Source organism: Rattus rattus, chromosome 11 (assembly GCF_011064425.1).
Source record: "Rattus rattus isolate New Zealand chromosome 11, Rrattus_CSIRO_v1, whole genome shotgun sequence".
Lineage (NCBI taxonomy): Eukaryota > Metazoa > Chordata > Mammalia > Rodentia > Muridae > Rattus > Rattus rattus.
In genome coordinates, this window is record NC_046164.1 from 65,597,736 (window position 1) to 65,610,180 (window position 12,445).

The following is a 12,445-nucleotide window of genomic DNA, read 5'->3' on the forward strand; positions in this document are numbered from 1 at the left end:
CCATTCCTAACTAAGAAAGAATGGCCTTGACACAGATGCTCATCGAGCATCCCATGAAATCAAGGGCCTCAAAGAGAGCTAGGGTATGACTGGGAACTTTAAGACTATAATAGCTTTTCTAGTTAAAGGCTGATTATATGTGGGAAGAGGAGCCCAATTACACAGAGAACTGAGCTCTTAAGCCTAGCATTTTCTTTTGTCAATTAGTTTATGCAATGCAATTACAACAATATCATGAATATTGCATTTAAATACTTTATGGATAGTTACATTCCTGGAATGTAAGTACATTTTGAAGGCATGAAGAACTCAAGGCTCTTCATTTGAGGAAATAAGGTAGAATATACTACTGTCTTCTCCGAGTCCATGATGGACTCCCACAAGGGAGATAGAATGGTAGATTCAACTAGGACTGGCTTCTCTAGCCAGCATGTCTGTTTGCAGCTGGAACATTCAACATTCAACACTAACTTCTCAGTGTCTTTGTGTGAAATTGAGACATGTACAGAGTATATTCAAATCCTCAACATGAAGTTACATAAATAACTTTTATTTTGCTTACATGTTTTCTTTGCTTTGTTTTATATTGTCTAATTGACTGTTTAAATTTCATATGAGATATTTATTTTTAGTTACAAAGCTTACTTTATGATGTTATGACATATTGAAAGAAGTTCTTATTTTAAATGTAAATATATATACATAATATATTCATCTAGGAACTAACTGTATAAACTTCAAAGGATGATGTGAAGTATTTATTACTATCATGAAAGGATAGAAGATAGACAGATAAACATACAGGTAAATTATAGACAAGAAAATGGATTGATAATGTGCAGAGAGATAAGTAAAGAGATATACAGATGTTAGATCAGTAGGTGGATGATAAAAAGATGGTAGATAGAAAATAGATAAGAGGTAGATAGATAATAGATAGATGAATAGATAGATGATAGAAAGGTGATAAGCAGATAAATAGAGATACTGATGTTAGAGAGGTGGATATAAGATATGTAGATGGTGGACAGATAGATTGATGAAAGAAAGATGATAACTAGGTATAGATGAATGGGAAGTAGACAGGTATAGATAGATGATAGGTAAATGATAGACAGATGTATGGATTCTAGAGAGATGATAAACAGTGTTACTTTCAAGTGTCACTACAAATTATTCCATAAGATATTTGTTCCCAAAGAAGGCAAATAGAAGCTTTATCAGTTTGAGGCAACTGAGGACCACATAAAGAGAGAGAACTTTACAGGGAACCCCAGAGAAGAGAAAGTTGTTGAGCTTCCATATGCTACTTGGGGCTGGGAATTGAAGGTGAGATGGGAGGGCAGAGGGCTCAGTGTTCCTTCTACTCTCCTGGTACCCAAAGGATTAGGAGCTTGGGATGCTCACCTGATTAAACCATAGTTTTCTGGTCATACCATGTTCATACCATGCACATCTGTGAGTTCCTTTAGGAATGGACTTGGACTTCATCTTCTCCATGACTCTCTGCCCACACGCCCAGCATAGAGCTGCTGCTGAGGAGGGAGCCTGTAAACTTTGGTTGATCGAATGGATGGGTTTATAGGGAGAGAGAAAGCTTTATATTTTATTATTTTATTATTTTCTGAATATAGGGATGTTTCCGATGCCTTTGAATAAAGTTCAAAGGAGAAGCAGCATCAAGACCCTCAGAAGGGCAGTTAACTTTGGTTCCAGAGAATTGAAAACCAAAAGAGGTGCCACGGATTTTCCGTTGTAATGAGAGGATTGCCGTCAAGGTGGAATCGAATAGTGAACAAGGAGACCACTCAGATCCTGCAGTGTGCCAATTTCTGTGGCACTAATATGTGTAATCTGAAGCAAAGTTTGACAGGCAATGACAAGTCAAAGCAGTACGTTGTTTACAGCTGTTTATCCAACCCAGCAAAGAGACTCTCAGCCACTTGTGTGAAATCCCCTTTAGCAGTCTCTTTTCCTGTCAGGTAAGCACCCAGGCTCTGTGGTATCGCCTTCTTCAAGGGGCCAATCGGGTCCTTAGCTCTCATATGCTCAGGATCTACAGTCCAGAGTGACATCAGAGTCTCTAAGAATTTTACAATTTGAAGTTGGAATAAAAACACATGTAAACGTAAAAGGATAATTAAATAAAAATAATACAGTTATCCTAACACAATATCATCTTACAAGGAATTCTGCTACACCCTACCACCTGTGCTGGAGGGCAAAGCAAGAGTGGGTCGCTCTAGGTTAATTTAAGCTATAAAGGGATTGAAAGACTCTTTTGCTTTGGCTTTTTTTTCTTTGTCACTTTTCTTTGCTTTCCTTTGCTTCTCTGTGTGTATGCAAGCGTGCATGCTCATGTGTGTGCGTGCATGTGTGTGTGTGTGTGTGTGTGTGTGTGTGTGTGTGTGTGTGTGTATACAGATCTGCTTGCCTGTGCCTGTGTGTGCTCAGGAAAAGACATAATTTCTATTCCACTGCTCTCCACCTTATGTTTTGAGACAAGGATTCTCACTGAATCTGGAGCTTGCCATTTCTGCTAGCCTGGCTGATCACTGAGTCTATCTCTGCCATTTTCCCTGAGTCCCTTGAGCTTGTGTGGGCTACTGCCTTTATAACCACTCTCAGGAGAATTACTAAGGTGTCTCTAGAGCACCACCTTAACCCTTGGGCTCGTTCTCAGAGACTCAAAGACCTTCCCTAGGCTTCACTTATTAAAAGCAACTTCCCCTTCCTGCATGTGAAGCAACGTTTGGGACCAAGCCTTTAACGATGGGCCATTTGCATGGGTCATAGTGGTGATGATGGTTGTTATTGTAGTGATGGTGGTGGTCGTGGTGGTAATTCCAACCATTTTTAAATCCTAGCAGATGAGCATAAAGGAAATCATAAGAGCCCAATGTCCAAATTAGCCCTGTGATCACACAGGTTATGTTTTCAGAGGAAAGAAAATCATCGCATAACATCCTAACCACAGAAGGGTGGATTGTTTGCACATGAGTATAGACAGTTTGGGACTAGGGATGGGCTGCAGGGTAGGGATGTGAAGGCCAGCTGAGTTGGAAGGACTCCCCAGGTCTCATGTTTGTGGACATGACCCTGGCTTCTTTTTACCCGAGCAGACAACTCTGGCTAATTAGCAAATCAAAAGAAACAGAAACAGCCTTAGACCCCGGCACAATCAAATTAGAGGAGAAATTTGAAAATGCGATTTCACACAGTGTAATCATGCTCCCTTTGTTTGTGGTCAAAAGGAAGGAAAATAATCTAACAACCTCAGAGCCTTCCTTGTAGCCAATGAGCTCAAAGGATGGCTGCAGTTCCTATCAGCTCTCTTTAATTTTAGATGATCGTTTTTGATGAAGACAGGAATGCACAATGCACAATTAAGTGATATCCATCAAGCCTCCCATACAAGGAGAGCCTTTTAAAAATACATTTGACTTTAAAGGTGATTCAGCACAGAGAGCCATTAGCACACCATCTAAATCAGGACCTGGAAAGTTTATTAAAATTGGATTTTTAACCTGATCCCAATTTCAACTGCTTGTAAAGAATCCCACTGGACTCCTTAAAATTCATGCTATTAACCTGAAAGACTCAAACATCCATTATGAGGAGAGAGGATATAGGGCAGCCCTTCAGGCAGGGATTGTAGGTCCGATTCCTCTGAGTCAGGTCAGGTACTGAGTGTGAATCCTCAGAGTCATTACAAGAAGTGGGCGCACTGGGCTCACTCTCTTCCTCTCTCCCTGCCTCCTCTCCTCCTGATCTACTCCTTACTGGTCACTCATCTGAAAGAAAGGACAAACAAACCAACAGCAAGAACCATAAGCAAACCATTCGGTTATGGAGAGCACTGGACTAAGAGCTCAGGTTTAACTGGAAGGGGAGCTTTCTAGATGAACCACTTTACCTGGTGCACTAATGAAGTCTCTTCATTTCAAAATAGAGAAGGGTTAACGATCTCTGGAAATGGTTAAGAGAAACTTATTAGTAGGTCACCTTAAACAAGTCACTCTCTGTGAAGATTAAGTTGTCCTAGATGTACACTGGGGTGTTTGTGTGTTTGTTTGTTTGTTTGTTTGTTTGTTTCTAATAAGGTTGCTATGACGGCAGAAGATGTATGCTGGGAAGATGACTTAGGAAGTAAAGTGCTTGCCTTCAAAGTATGGGGATCTAAGCTTGAATCCCCAGTGCATCTGTGACTCCAGTGCTAGGGTAGGTAAAGAAAAGCAGATCTTTTGTGTGTTGTGGGGTGGTAGACTCTGGCCAGTCAGTCTAGGGAAACAGTAATTTCCAGCTTTAGTGTAAGATCTTGTCTCAAAAAACAAGGTTGGCAAGATATAGAAGAAGACATCAGATCCAATTAACCTTTGACCTCCATATAAACTACAAGTACATATGCATAACACAGAGAGAGAGAGAGAGAGAGAGAGAGAGAGAGAGAGAGAGAGAGAGAGAGAGCAGATACAGACTATATAATTGGTTTTGTCCAACACCTGAATGAAGTCTTGGCTGTATCTTAGATGTTGTTATTGCAGATTATTGACCAAGGTCATAGGCCACCAGCTTCTGTTTCCTTTTCCCAGCTTCAGCTTTGATCTTCTGTAACAGAATTTACAGTCCAGCCAGAATGAATGAGTCTCTGTGAAGGTAGCTTGCACATAGAAGGCTCCGTACTCCTTGAGGCAAGTGTTTCGGCTGGCAGCAGTGACATCTTAATGTTTCATTTATCTCTCATATCAAGTAGCCAGCAATGGTTCTAATAGCTTTCATACTAGCGGTGCAGAAAACATCTGGAATACACTCGTTTTCTAGTTGATGACACTGGCTTAGGTCATAGGACTGGTGACAGCTCTTTTCTGGTTGGTTGCTAGCCTGTCACTTATGAGTCTCAGTTCTCACCCTGAACCAAATCAAACCACCCTTAAAGTATCAAATGGGTAAACTTATTAAAACTGTTTTATCTTAGGTGTATGATGCACGCATGCACGCATGCGCATGCAGACACACACACACACACACACACACACACACACACACACACAAATCATATATACTTGTATATGAGACAGGTACCTTCCAGGACAGAAGAGGGTATTAGACGTAAAGGAGCTGAACTGACAGCTGATGCAAGCCTTCTCGTCTAGGACAGGAACTTTGGTCCTCTGTTGGAACAATACTGGCACTTCACTGGTAAACCTTCTCTGTAGCCCCTACAGATCGTTTTTTATGCTTTTGTTTGTGTGTTTGTTGTGAGTTTGGTTGATGTTATCTGGGTTTTGTGTTTGTTAATTTTGGGGGTTTTCTTTTTCTTTCTTAAGTTACAAAAGGTCAGTAAGTGATAATTATGCCATGGTTGCTCAGACCCAAGGATCTTCTCAGGTACTGGGGAAGACAGATGCAAAAACATCTGTTTACTACAGTATTAGGGCTGATACAACAGAACAGATATCCAGGAGTGAGTAGAAGGCAGACCCAGAAGACATCTATGAGAGAGGTCAATGTCTAAGCAGACACATAGAGTCAAAAACCAGCCCAGAAGCCCATGGGTATTTTCATTTACCCAAATCTAAAAACATTGATTATTGATCAATAAATATTTTATGATATCGGGGATATCGGGGTGGGTGAGCAACTGTAAAGTCAGTGCTCCAATTCCTTACCCTTACACCTTCTGCCAAAGGTGACTAACATAGACGCTGAGCCAGGGCTGGGATTTTAGTTTCTTTTGAGGTTTTGTGGCAGGTAATTAAGAAAGCTGGTTAATTGGCCTCTAACTTCCAGGGTGTGAATAGAATTCTTGCTAATCTCCCTTTGTGTCTCAGGGATGGCATGTGGAATTCATGCCATGTGTTGGGTACTGAAACACTTCGGACCCTTTATGAAGAAAAAAATAATCTCAACCAATGTAAGGGATAAACATCCTCCCTGTCTTGAAGGATTTCTTATGTGCACGTGCTTCTGGTAGAAGCTTAACTGATAGTGGGCAGCCCTTCAATCTTCACTCTCCATTGGACCACCACAGTTATTTGCAGGATTTTACCCAATTTTATAGACTGGGAGAAAATGTGTATATTTAAATCTAAGGTAAATTGTAAATTTACTTTTCAAGATGCACTTTTTTTTCCTTTTTTACTTGAAATGGGCATGCCAACTTTACATTTATTCAAAAATTAAGTAGCCAGGTTCATTAAATTTTCTAAGAACGCATCCTTGAAAAAGAAGATTTGTTCTAAGCTCTGTAAGATGTTGCCTGCTTTGTAAGTCCCAGTGTACTGTACTGGGCATCTGTTTGCCTTCTTAGAGGACTGAGGCTAATCTTCGCACCAGCTAAGAGGTCAATTTCCCAAAGGAATTTCCTCCCTTAGAGGGAGAATATTGATTCAAGAAATGCAAATGATAAATATTTATATTCTGATTTTAAGATATAGAAGTTATTAAAATAGCTAAGGGAAGTTCTTTTTATTTGAATTTCGGTACTTCTTTCTACCCCACCCCCACCCGCCGCTGCCCGCTCCTCTTTTCTTTTTGTAACCTGCTTTGGAAGGCGAATTGCTCTGGCTGAAGCAGTCCAGCTGTCTCCAAGGAGATTCCAGCTCCTCCGCCCTCCAAATCTTAAAACTGAGTCACAATATGCACGTTGGCTCTCACACAAAACCTCTCAGCTTTGGAACGCAGGAAAAAACTCGATTAGTTTCAGGGCTGAAATGTGCCAACCTAGTTACTTTTGCTAAAGGAAAGCTGAATTCTTCGGGCTCGCCTTAAGTCGATCTTTTTGAGGTGAAACCGAAGGAGAGAGGGTATTTCAGGGCGACACTGCACACTCTGAAGCCAGCTCTCCAAGTGGCTCCTGTCCCTGCCGAAGCGCAAGATGGAGCTACCGGCTCCAGAGACCTCCGGGGCTGCGCACCCACCCCAGGCACCTAAAGCGAGTCACCTGGTGGTAAGGAACGCTGGGTGCGAGCACACGTAAGTACTGCGAAGGTCTTGGGGACCACCCGGAATTTACCAGAGGGATATCAGACAAATGGGTCCAAGGTTCGGACCCAGAGGGGTCAGGGAGAGGACTAGGAGTCCGGGATTTGCAAGGTGGATAAAGTCACCCAAGCCACACGCCCCACCCTCTAGACCTCGCCGGTCTCTCCCCTTAGACTAAAATCCGAGGAACCGAGGTACTGCGTGAGCGGAGGCCGCTCCTCCGGGACCCAGAAGCGCAGAAATCCGGTGCTTAGCTTGCTTGCTGGAAGTCGGCGCTCAGGGACTCGCTGGGAGGCGGGACTCGGGCCAGCACCGGAGCTAACACGGCAGCAGTGGGCGCTCGAGATCCTCTTCTGCCCTCCGTGCTCTCCCCGAGCTCCGGCCTCCACTTGTCCCCTCCTCCGGCTCTGCTCCTCCTCCTGCTCCTCCCACCCTCGGAACCGGCACCAAAACGCCTGTCTGCAAGGTCCTCAGCGCGCTGCAGCCTGGAGCTGCGGCCACCGCAGGCTCTCTCTCGGTGAGTGCCTGTGTCCCTTCGCGGCTCGCCCGGCCCGGGGTGCCTGGGAATTTGCTCCAAGGGGCGCAGGTGCTTGGCGGCGGTGCTGCCCATGGCCGGGTCGCAGAGAGGATTGAGGGCGCCGGACCGGCTGGACGGGTACGCGACTCAGGTGAGCGCTGCGCGCGAGGGGTGAGGGCTGCCTAGGCACCTTCTTCTGGTGTTCTGACTTGGAGCAAGCGCAGAGCCCAAGGTGAGATGAGGCTGAAGCAAGTAGAGTACACTCCACTGGAGGGAGGACTCGGGGGGTTTCTGATCCTCCTGTCTTTTGCCCTGGAACTTCACCTCTAGAATCCGCGAGATGGACTATAAGGTACCAGACTTTCTGACTCTTGAAAGACTGGACTTATGCTCCTCGCTGACTCCAGAGGGTCGTCGCTGCCTTTTGCTTGGCGCCACAGCCTTATTTTAGTACCTTGGGCAACTGCACCTAGAGCGGAGCGCTGGGCGAGCCCAGGTACCACCTGGGGCGGACGACTGGGCTAGGGGACAGCTCACCCGAGTCACTCCGGAATGGAGCATTTGAGGCGCGGAAGCCTCCGTTTAGTTTGCCTTTGCCTTGGGTAGCAGTAATGGGGAGACAGAGCATCTCCTGGGGTACTCGAAAAAGAAGGTGTCAGGCAGGACCGTAAGTATGAAGAAAGCCAGTTACATACGGCTGTTATTTTTTCGTGTTACTTTTTTTACTTTTTTCGCCTCGGCTTCTATTTCGAGTACCACCGATAGAGGAGGCGGATGGGGGAGGGTGGTGGATAAGGGGTGTCCGTACACGAACCTGGGAAGCTTGTATTTAGAATGAACACAGCTCCCTCGGAGCGCGACCTCTTCAGGTATGCCGTACGCACCCGCCTTTGTAACAGCGGACTCCGCTGCTTTCCCTCTGGACCCTGCCTTTCCTGGAACTGGAGAGCCAGCTCTCCGATCCTGGGGCTCAAGCCAGTAGTAGGATGGAGAAACCAGTGCCGGAGCCAGATATCTACCAGGGATTGGTGGCTTGTGCCAGACTTAGCAATTCTTTGTGGGTGCCCTCGATTCTTTATGGCACAATCTAAGCTAAGGAGGTACCTTGTTTTATTTGCACACACGGGGTTCTCTGGACCAGGAGTAACACCCTTCCTCGCCAACCCCCACGACGCCGAAGCTGTGGTATTCTTGCTTTGCCTTGCGCGAGACTTACTCCTCCTCTTCCCTCAGCGTTATCCCGGGTTATTTTTATCCCTAACTATGCTAAGATGCTTTTGGGGGGATCCCAAGGAGGCAACTCTGGATCCACAGCCTTGAAGCTGCTCCCCCGGAAGAGATCTCTTGTTAGCCAGCAGCTGGGGCGAGTAAAGGAGAACCTGGATAAGGGAGAGGAGAGAGTTCACCCTTGCTTCAGTCTGAGCTCAGCATTCTGAGGAAAGTGCCACCGGCACCCAGGCTGCCCCACCTCCCAACCATTCCTCCAACCCTGCTGGGGGCAGGTCTCCAGCACAGTCCCTAAATGCCCCCAGCCCTGAGTGTTTGACCAGCTGCTGGAGGGAAAACAGGTCCTGTGGTCTCAGCGTTGCCTCCAAATCTCACTGTATTTGTTGAAATTCAATTACCAGCTTCCAGCCAGGAGTTTATTCCAGGAATTCTATATTTAACTTTAGTTTTTAATAAAAGGAGATAGAGGTAGCTCAACTTCTGCAGCCCCAAACCCCTCTTTTCTGAAGTACTAATTCCTTTTGACATCAGGAATTAGTCTTGTTTTCTACTTTGCCAGCAATGATGAGTACGGTTAGAATTAGCCTGACCTTCTAAAAATTCCAAAGGAATGCTTAAGCTACCTGTTGCCCTTCCTTGTGTTTAACATGCTTAGATTTCTACATTCATTAGGTTGAAAATAGCATTGATATAGATGCTCTATTATGTAAGGTAACCCAAACACACACACACACACACACACACACACACACACACACACACACACACACACACACACACACACCTCCACAGCCATGTATGAGAAGGTGAACTTTTAAAAGAGCCTCCTTGGCGTCAGTTACCCATCTAAGTCTTGTTCGACAGGGATGGACAACTTCCTGACTAAGCACTCTTAAGTCTCTGCAGTTAATTAGCCAGCAGCCAGGGAAGATGTCTTCGTGAGCAAGACTGAGCTATGCTTCTGGGCTTCATATCGTCCGCCAAGCTGCTGTGCGTGCAATACACCACATCTTTCACATAGAAAGTTTTGGACAGGGGATCTGGTGACACAGTGGTGCCTTGCTCTTACTAAGGGAAATCTGGACATGTGGAGGGACCTTGGTGCTAGTGGAGGAGCCTGAGTTCTATCCCTCCGGCAGATTATCTCCTTCCTACACCTTGTTAAGCAGAATGAGCTTTGCCTTACTCAAACTCCTTTATATAGCCGGGACTTGTGTTTTCATCCTCAAAAGAAGAAATTCTCAGCCTTGAAAAATCCCAGGGATTCTCTGAAGGGAAAAGATTCATGGGAGCTTTTCTTGTCTTATGTTAAGATTCTGTGGCAATCCCATAGCAGCTGGGGGTGGGCTGGCTGGTGTGCTGCTCAACTTTGTGCTCTGCCTCTCAGAGACCCAACACGCACTCTGGGAGGCACACAGCAGGACTGAGCCATGTTCTCTCCCGGGTGGTTAGATGTGGAGACAAAGACAGTCAAATATGTGGATGCTTTAGTGTGTCGTAACCTGTGACTGTCACAAGGATCTAGACACCAGTTCCAGAGCCTGAGCTGGAAATTGTAGCACTTTCCTGGCAATCCTGTGACAAGTCTTCCTAGGTGTTACAGAAGGACAAATGAGATGTTACAGTGGAAGTTAGAAAATACCAACACTGCAGTTCCCCAGTCCCCAACCTAGCTATGGGACTTCTGCTTTCTATCCAGGCTTCCTTTCTGGAATAAGAAAGCAAGAGACTTCAGGCTGGGATGAAGCCAACCTCTGTCCCCATGACCTTAGGCCCACTGTTTTCTCTCTCGACGTCTCATAGTCTTTCCTGTAGATTAGTGACTGGAGAATGATTAAGAGGAAATGATAAAATACACACAAAAGACCTTTTGCTGACTTCAAAACACTTGTGAAATTTCATTTAATTTGCCTTTCTGGCATTTATACTTTATATCTACTTAATGTTCATGTTCATAGTAATTGGGGTGTGCCTACATCTGAGTTCATCGCAGGCACTGAACATGAAATGAGGGCAGATTTAAGTAAGTTTCATATGTGCACTCTACATGACATTACATCAGCACTGAGCCCCACTGTTTCTAAGAATTATAATTTTCAGGATCAGTGTTAAGTTTTACAGTTGTTTTTCTTTGTCTGTTTTCAGACAGGGTCATATATCCTGGGCTGACCTCCAACTGCTATGTAGCTAAAGATGACCTTGAACATCATCTGGCCCCCCTGCTCCTCATTTCAAGTGCTGGGGTTATAGACATGAACCCAGCTATTTTTGTGCTGTGGTTCAAACCAGTGTGCTAGGCAAGTCCTCTACCAATTGACCTACATCCTTGACGTTTAAAAGTTTTTGCTGTAGTTTTACGTTTAAATTCAGTATACGCATATGCCTTAACAAGATATATTTGGAGGGAGAGACTTAATATTGCTTAATCAGAAACAGAGAAATGTTAAAGGACAATGACTCAGCTGGGGGAGAGTGAAGCATGACCAGTTTGGTGGGTCTCTCTTGTCTAACTTGGTCATCTGCACAAAGTGCTTGCCTTTCTGTCTTCCTCTTTCTCTTCTTTTCAGACTCTGTCCCCAGAGCCTAGTTCAGTATCAAACACTTAATGTGTTTTCCTAAACGGGTTTGGGAAAGTGAATGAATGATTGAACGGAATCTTCACAGCTATTCAAGAGAGCAGATGGCAATTCCTTCTATTTTAACAATTGAGAATCTGCAGATTAGGAAACGTTGTCAGTTTTCTGAAGGTACAGAGGATTCCAGATTGAAATTCAGATCTATGTGTTCTCGTTCCAGACTTCAGTACTGCTTTGGGTGCCTCTTCTTTCATTACCGCTCGAAGTCCCACTAAGTGTCTGGAAGGTAGCCAGCCACCAAATATCATTCTTCTAGAGAGAAGCTCACTAGCTCTTGGTCAGAGAGACTCTCCTAGTTGGAGGTAGTTTCTTTTCCTAGTTTATATCTTGCAGCCCTGAACTCAGTTAAATGATCCCACCAGGGGATTGGAATCTGGAGGGAGCAGCTTAAGGACACAGAAACTGTAGCGTGTTTATCACCAACTTGGGTCATGGATCAAGTGGCTGGCGTCAGCAGCAGCATCCAATCCTCAAGATGGCCTCCCAGTGGAGCCATTCCTTGGGTACCATCTTGCCATGATTCCCTGGAGTCTGCTCCCTTCATTCCTTCTCATTTTCCAAGCCTGGATTTTCGGCATCCCACTCGTTCCTAGAGGCAACGCACGGTCTTCAGACAGATTCCTTCCTGTGTCTGAGTTAAGCAGCATCTTAAGCAGCTGATGCACAGCTCCCCAATCCATCTTCAGAACTGCCTCTGGCACGAAGCCTTCTCAGCTCCCTCCACCCACCGGGAATTAAGTCCATAGCTTTTGCAGGCCGTTAGAATAATATTTACTGGGCCATAGTTTGTCAATAGTTATGTGCTACCAGGAGAGGACTAGAAAAATGAATACATTATTCTTCTAAGGAAAGGCTTCAACATAACAGAAATGCATCCCAAAGGACATATTTCCTAATTTTTTTTTTCTCCCACAGACTGCCTGCTTTTTTGGTCACTTTCCAGCAGGGGTCGCAAATGGCAATGCCTTCGGCTGCCAGGCAAGAAACAGCCTGCACAGGACAGAAACATAGACCTAGAGCTCAGATCCAACATTTTGTTGCCAGTGAAACCTATGGCCTAACCTTGCCAGGATTTATTTAC

The 12,445-nt window shown here is 44.8% G+C and overlaps 1 protein-coding gene across 1 annotated transcript in view; it reads left to right on the plus strand.

Moving 5' to 3' along the window:
* Positions 1-7,403: 7,403 nt before the first annotated feature.
* Hs3st1 (heparan sulfate-glucosamine 3-sulfotransferase 1) overlaps positions 7,404-12,445 on the plus strand; it is a 30,604-nt gene continuing 25,562 nt past the window's right edge. The window contains exon 1 of the mRNA XM_032916042.1: positions 7,404-7,652. The gene's annotated coding sequence lies outside the window, so the exon portion shown is untranslated. The remainder of the gene's footprint in view (positions 7,653-12,445) is intronic.